Source organism: Rutidosis leptorrhynchoides, chromosome 6 (assembly GCF_046630445.1).
Source record: "Rutidosis leptorrhynchoides isolate AG116_Rl617_1_P2 chromosome 6, CSIRO_AGI_Rlap_v1, whole genome shotgun sequence".
Taxonomy (NCBI): Eukaryota; Viridiplantae; Streptophyta; class Magnoliopsida; order Asterales; family Asteraceae; genus Rutidosis; species Rutidosis leptorrhynchoides.
In genome coordinates, this window is record NC_092338.1 from 429305723 (window position 1) to 429313303 (window position 7581).

Sequence of the window (7581 nt, forward strand, 5' to 3'; positions counted from 1 at the left end):
ATTCTAAGGACCTGAGAATAAAACATGCTAAAAAGTCAACACGAATGTTGGTGAGTTATAGGTTTAATTGCTCGAGTCATAAACATATATAAAGATAGACCACAAGATTTCATCAAAAGTTTATCAATAGATTCTACGTAACAGAGTACCCTGGTAACTAAACTTAACGCTATAGTGATAATTACCCCATTCGTTTTAATACACGCAAACCAACGTGTCTTAAACTCAAATAACATACGTCCGTTAAAAGGCTAGCGCTCTAGCTCGGACGGGGATGTCAAGCCCTATGGATCCATATACAATTATTCGCGCCCACCAGTCCATATCCTATGTACTGGCAGCTACTAGTTACCAAAGCTAAGGGATTTTCGGTTTAACTCAGTGTAGAATTTTGTATGTACTTGTGTCTTATTGCGTTTAAAATAAATTGCATGTACTCTCAGCCCAAAAATATTTAAAGTATTTAAAAAGGGGAACTATAAACTCACAGTTCAATATTGTGACTCAATATTGTATGCAAATTGTGTAGACGTAAAGATGGTAGACGACTGTATGGTTGGCCTTGGATTCAAGAACAATACCCCGAACAATACCCAATATTTCCTTAGCTTAAAGCGGTTTGAAACCCGAATTAAAACACCCTCAAATATACCTTATTATTATTAAACTTAAATTAAAATTATAATTATAATTATAAATATAAATTTAAATTTACAGAAGAAAGAAAAAGTGATTATATTTCGTCGAGTAAGCTGGCCTTTTATAGGCATGTTTCCTGATTTTGGTCCCCATGCGATCGCATGGATTTTCAGTGTTTTTGCCATGCGATCGCATGGCCGTTTTTTTCCGTTTTTGTTTGCTAGTTTGTCGACATCAAATAGTGTGTTACTGTAGCAAATAGTGTTCACTGTAGCAAATAGTGTTTTACTGTAGCAAATTGTGTTTTACTGTAGCAAAGTAATTTTTACTGTAGGAAAGTCGTTTTTACTTGTACATATATATATACATACATATAATTGTTCATGAATCGTCGAGAGTAGTCAAAGGTAATTGTATATATGTAACAGTTCTAAAATTTTGAGACTCAATCTAACAGACTTTGTTTAACGTGTTAAAATAATAAATCGTATAGAGAATTGGTTTAAATAAGTCAAAAAATTTCGGGTCATCACAGTACCTCCCCGTTAAAGAAAATTTCGTCCCGAAATTTTGAGTAGTACCTGTTTCATGAGCGATATCAGTGAACAAATGTGGATACTTTTGCTTCATCTGATCTTCACGTTCCCAAGTAAACTCGGGTCCTCGTCTTGCGTTCCAACGAACCCTAACTATCGGTATTTTGCTTTGTTTTAATTGTTTGACCTCACGGTCCATGATTTCAACAGGTTCTTCGATAAAATGGAGTTTATCATTAATTCGTATTTCGTCAAGAGGAATTACGACATCCTCTTCAGCTAAACATTTCTTCAAATTTGACACGTGAAATGTGTCGTGAACACTACTAAGTTCTTGCGGTAGCTTTAATCGATAAGCAACTGCTCCAATTCTTTCGGTGATTTCAAAGGGTCCTACATACCTAGGACTTAGCTTTCCTCGTTTACCGAATCGTACAACGCCTTTCCAGGGTGACACTTTCAACATGACTTTGTCGCCCACTTGAAATTCTAGCGGTTTTCTTCTTACATCAGCATAACTCTTTTGGCGACTCATGGCCGTTTTCAATCGCTGTTGTATTTGAATGATCTTTTCGGTGGTTTCGTGAATAATTTCTGGTCCAGTAAGTTGTCTTTCTCCTACTTCACTCCAACAGATAGGAGATCTGCACTTTCTACCGTAAAGTGCTTCAAATGGTGCTGCGTTGATGCTCGTATGATAGCTGTTATTGTATGAAAATTCTGCCAACGGTAAGTGTCGATCCCAACTGGTTCCAAAGTCAATCACGCATGCCCGTAACATGTCTTCCAATGTTTGTATTGTTCTTTCACTTTGACCATCTGTCTGTGGGTGATAAGCGGTGCTCATATCTAATCGAGTTCCCAATGCTTTTTGTAATGATTGCCAAAAACGTGATGTGAATCGGGTGTCGCGATCAGATATGATGGAGATGGGTACACCATGCCTGGAAACTACTTCCTTCAAATATAGGCGTGCTAATTTCTCCATACTGTCTGTCTCCTTTATTGGTAGGAAGTGAGCTGATTTAGTTAGACGATCAACTATCACCCAAATAGTATCATGACTACTTGCAGTCCTTGGCAATTTCGTAATGAAATCCATGGTTATTCTTTCCCATTTCCACTGCGGAATTTCTGGTTGTTGCAGTAATCCTGACGGCTTTTGGTGCTCAGCTTTAACCTTTGCACACGTCAAACATTTGCTTACATAAGTAGCAATTTCTGTCTTCATATCAGGCCACCAATAAAACTTCTTGAGATCGTGGTACATTTTCCCGTTTCCTGGGTGAATTGAGTACCTCGTTTTGTGTGCTTCATCCAGTACTAGTTGCCTTAGGTTACCATGTTTTGGTACCCATATCCTACCAGCAAAATACAGGGTTCCATCGGCTTTTACTTCAAGTTGTTTTTCTAACCCTTTGCTCATTTCGCCTTTTTCGTTTTCTTCTTTTAAAGCTTCTAACTGTGCTGCTTAAATTTGCTTTGTGAGATCAGAACGAATTGTAATATTCAAAGCTCGGACCCTAAGAGGTTTTACTCTTTCTTTTCGACTTAGGGCATCAGCTACAACATTAGCTTTTCCGGGGTGGTAACGGATTTCACAATCGTAATCGTTTAACAACTCTACCCAGCGACGTTGCCTCATATTGAGTTGTTTTTGATCAAAAATATGCTGAAGACTCTTATGGTCGGTGTACACTGTACACTTGGTGCCATATAGATAGTGTCTCCATATTTTGAGTGCAAAAACTACAGCTCCAAGTTCCAAATCGTGTGTTGTATAGTTCTTTTCATGAATTTTTAGTTGTCGTGAGGCATATGCGATAACTTTTGTGCGTTGCATTAATACACATCCTAAACCTTGGCGAAGCATCACAATAGATCACGAAATCATCATTTCCTTCTGGTAATGACAAAATGGGTGCAGACGTTAACTTCTTCTTTAACAACTGGAATGAGGATTCCTGTTCCGTGGACCAATCATACTTCTTTCCCTTTTGAGTCAATGAAGTTAAGGGTTTGGCGATTCTAGAGAAATCTTGAATGAATCTTCGGTAGTAACCAGCAAGACCTAAGAATTGGCGGATTTGTGTTGGAGTCTTCGGTGTTTCCCATTTACTAATGGCTTCGATCTTGGCAGGGTCAACTTTAATTCCATGTTTACTGACAACATGTCCCAAAAATTGTACTTCTTGTAACCAGAAATCACACTTCGAAAATTTTGCGTACAATTCTTCTTTCTTGAGTATCTCTAGTACCAGTCTTAAGTGTTGCTCATGTTCTTCCTTGTTCTTCGAGTAAATCAATATGTCGTCGATAAAAACAATGACAAATTTGTCTAAATACGGTCTACAGATGCGATTCATTAGATCCATGAATACTGCTGGAGCATTAGTTAATCCAAAAGGCATGACTAGAAACTCATAGTGACCGTAACGGGTTCTGAACGCGGTTTTAGGAACATCTTCTTCCTTCACTCTCAGTTGATGATATCCGGAGCGTAGATCAATCTTAGAATAAACACTTGATCCTTGCAATTGATCAAACAAATCATCAATCCTCGGTAATGGGTACCGATTCTTGATCGTTAATTTATTTAATTCTCGGTAATCTATGCACATTCTCATAGATCCATCCTTCTTCTTGACGAACAGAATAGGAGCACCCCAAGGTGAAAAACTAGGACGAATAAATCCACGGTCCGATAATTCTTACAACTGGTCTTGTAATTCTTGCATTTCTGAAGGTGCAAGTCTATATGGAGATCGGGCTACAGGTGCAGCTCCTGGTATGAGATCAATCTGGAATTCTACACATCTGTGTGGAGGTAGCCCCGGTAATTCTTCTGGAAATACTCCGGGATATTCTCTTACAACCGGCATGTCATTAATGCTTCTTTCTTCAGTTTCGATCTTCTTTACGTGTGCCAGAATAGCATAACAACCTTTTCTTATAAGTTTCTGGGCCTTCATACAGCTGATAAAGTTCAGCTTTGAGTTGCTCTTCTCCCCATAAATCATTAATGACGTTTCATCCTTACGAGGGATGCCGATTGCTTTCTCAGCGCAAACAACTTCCGCTCTTGTTTTGGACATCCAGTCCATGCCAACGATTACGTCAAAACTTCCTAGTTCTACGGGTATCAAATCAATTTTGAAGGTTTCACCAGCGAGATTCATTTCGCAACCATGGCAAATTTTATCGGCTTTTATCAGTTTACCATTAGCTAATTCAATAGTATATTTATCGTCTAGAGGTAATGATGCACATTTTAGTTTAAAACTAAAGTCTTTACACATATAACTTCTATCAGCACCCGTATCAAACATAATAGAAGCTAGTTGATTATTAACGGTAAACGTACCCGTGACAAGATTAGGATCCTCACGTGCTTTACTGGCACTAACATTAAATGCCCTCCCACGTGCGGGTTCTTTGTTCTTCTCCTTATCAGGGCATTGATTTATAAAGTGACCAGACTTCCCGCATCCAAAACATTTCTTGACATCGGTCAGTTTTGTCTTTACTTCAGAAACGGTGGCATAACAATCTTTCGCCACATGTCCTTTCTTGTTGCACTTATCACAGACCACTTGGCAATAGCCTGCATGATGTGTGTAACACCTTTTTCAGAATGGATGAGGTCCCTTATAGTTTGGACTTGCAGTTGCCCCATCTTGTTTACCTTTAAAAGTTTCTTGTTTCTTCAAGTGAGTACTTTTGCCCTTATAGTCTTCCCATTTCCTCTTTCCTTCAGTTGTCTTGACTTTGGTAATTGGTGCCTTAATCGAACTCTCTGTGATCTGGTCCATGAGTTGGTCTGCCATTGTCATGGCTTTCTGCATCGTATTTGGTTTGGACGATGTAACATTTCCTTTGATATTGATCGATAAACCGTCAATATACATTTCTATCTTTCGTTTCTCGTTTGGCACCAATTCGGGACACAACAAGGCTAGTTCCATGAAACGCTTTTCATAGTTATTGAGATTCGCGCCGATAACCTTCAGATTACGTAACTCAGATTCCATTTTTCTGATCTCGTTTCGAGGACAGTACTCCTCGATTAGCATATTTTTCAGTTCTTCCCAAGAGATATCATATGCCGTATCTATTCCTTCTGCTTTAGCATAATTGTTCCACCAAGTAAGTGCACCATCTTGCAACGTGCACGAAGCATACTTTGACTTGTCTCCGTTTGCACAATTACTGATTTTGAAAACGGACTCCATCTTTTCAAACCATCGGGTTAGACCGACTGGTCCCTCGGTTCCACTAAACGTCTGTGGTTTGCATCCTTGAAAAGTTTTGTATGAGCATCCGTTTCGTGAGTTTGTGTTTACGGCTGCTGCTTTGGCTGCTGCTTCGGCTGTTGCTTTTGCTGCTTCGGTTGCAGCAATTCTTTCATTCACACGTTTCTCGACTAGTTGCTCAAACTCAGCATCCGACATTTAAGACATGTTTCTTCAATAAACACAACAGATATAATTTAATCATATAGAATATTATAGGTAAAATGAGTTGTCAATAGTTAATCGTAGCATATTAATAATATGAACCAATTATTATAAAAGCCTTTTCTTCTTATTAGCATTTTATAATTATTTCTAGGGTATTACCTACCCGTTAAGTTCATACATAATAGCTAGTACAAGGAATTAACTACTAAAATCCTAATAATATTCCACTATAAAAAATTATAGCGAGTTACTACATTATTATGTAATAATAATAATAATAAGAAGTAGTAATAATACAAATAATCATTCCATGCATTTATTATTAATAAACCAAAATAATACAATACCATACAATACTGATATTTTACATATGCTTATTTTACATAACAAGATAGAGTAGCACACATAAGCAATAAAATAGCGCATGGAAGATTTATGGTTGCGAGGTCGTTTATTCAGAACTATCAGAAACTTCTTCCCATTTGGTTCTCTCTGCCAATTGTTTGTGTGCACATGGTCCGACAGACATTCTGGCAGTGTATTTTATTTTTGGTTGGGGTTTTGAGGTACCCGTTACCTCAGTGGGTTTAATACAATAAGGGTGGTTACGGATCGAATGGTCATGTTCCTTTTTAATAATTAAGGACTTTTTATTATTGTGGTTGTTTTTATTATCTATAGCAAGTTGGAATTTCTCCTTAGTGATCTCTTTTATTTCATTAGCGAAATCCTCCTCCTTACTGATCTCGTCTGATGACGAACTGTCTGAGTCATGTGTAGGAGAATATGATGACGAACTGCAAGAATATGTACCGGTGGTCATGAACCGAAATCTGCCAGGCGTAATCGGCACAACCCGCCCATCGACGGTATATCTGGACCAATGTCCATATTTGTTTAGAAATGGACGATCCTCGTTTACTCCAGGGATCATGGGTCCATGCCAACGATACTGTGGCTCCGGAAAACTAAAGCTGGGTGGAGCTGGAACCTCCTCTGGGTTTACCGGGAGTTGAGATTCCCCGGCTAACACAATTTCTTCTTTAATAGGTATTGGAACGCCCTTTTCAGTTGTGGATATAATAGATTCAGTGTCCGATTCCGAGTCGTACAAAATGATAGGATTAGAGGAAGTCATCTATCACATAATTGAAACAACAATTACGTTAGCATATAAATATATCACATATAATGTTTTTGACCAAATAATAAGCAAAAATCAGTAAAAACAGATATGGTCATAGTCCAGACTCACTAATGCATCCTAACAATTACTAGTTAAACACACTAATGTAATTTCTGGTTCCCTATGACCTCAAGCTCTGATACCAACTGTAACGACCCGTCAAAATCGCTATTGACGCGGCACGTTAATCATTGATTCCACAGTGAGGTTTTGACCTCTATATGATACGTTTTGATAAAATATTGCATTCATTAAAATAGGTGACTTTCTAAACATAGAAAGTTATAAACATGTGGGCGAGTGCTTAGGTATAAGCAAAACCCCGAAATACATACGTCTTTAATTTACAGGTTGACATCACAGTCCAATTATTTATTACACAACGCAGTTTTATTTTGAATGCAATAAACTTTGTACAAAGCATGAGAGACTCCATGCAGGCAACAAGCACATCACAGCGGAAGCATTCTAAGGACCTGAGAATAAAACATGCTAAAAAGTCAACACGAATGTTGGTGAGTTATAGGTTTAATTGCTCGAGTCATAAACATATATAAAGATAGACCACAAGATTTCATCAAAAGTTTATCAATAGATTCTACGTAACAGAGTACCCTGGTAAATAAACTTAACGCTATAGTGATAATTACCCCATTCGTTTTAATACACGCAAACCAACGTGTCTTAAACTCAAATAACATACGTCCGTTAAAAGGCTAGCGCTCTAGCTCGGACGGGGATGTCAAGCCCTATGGATCCA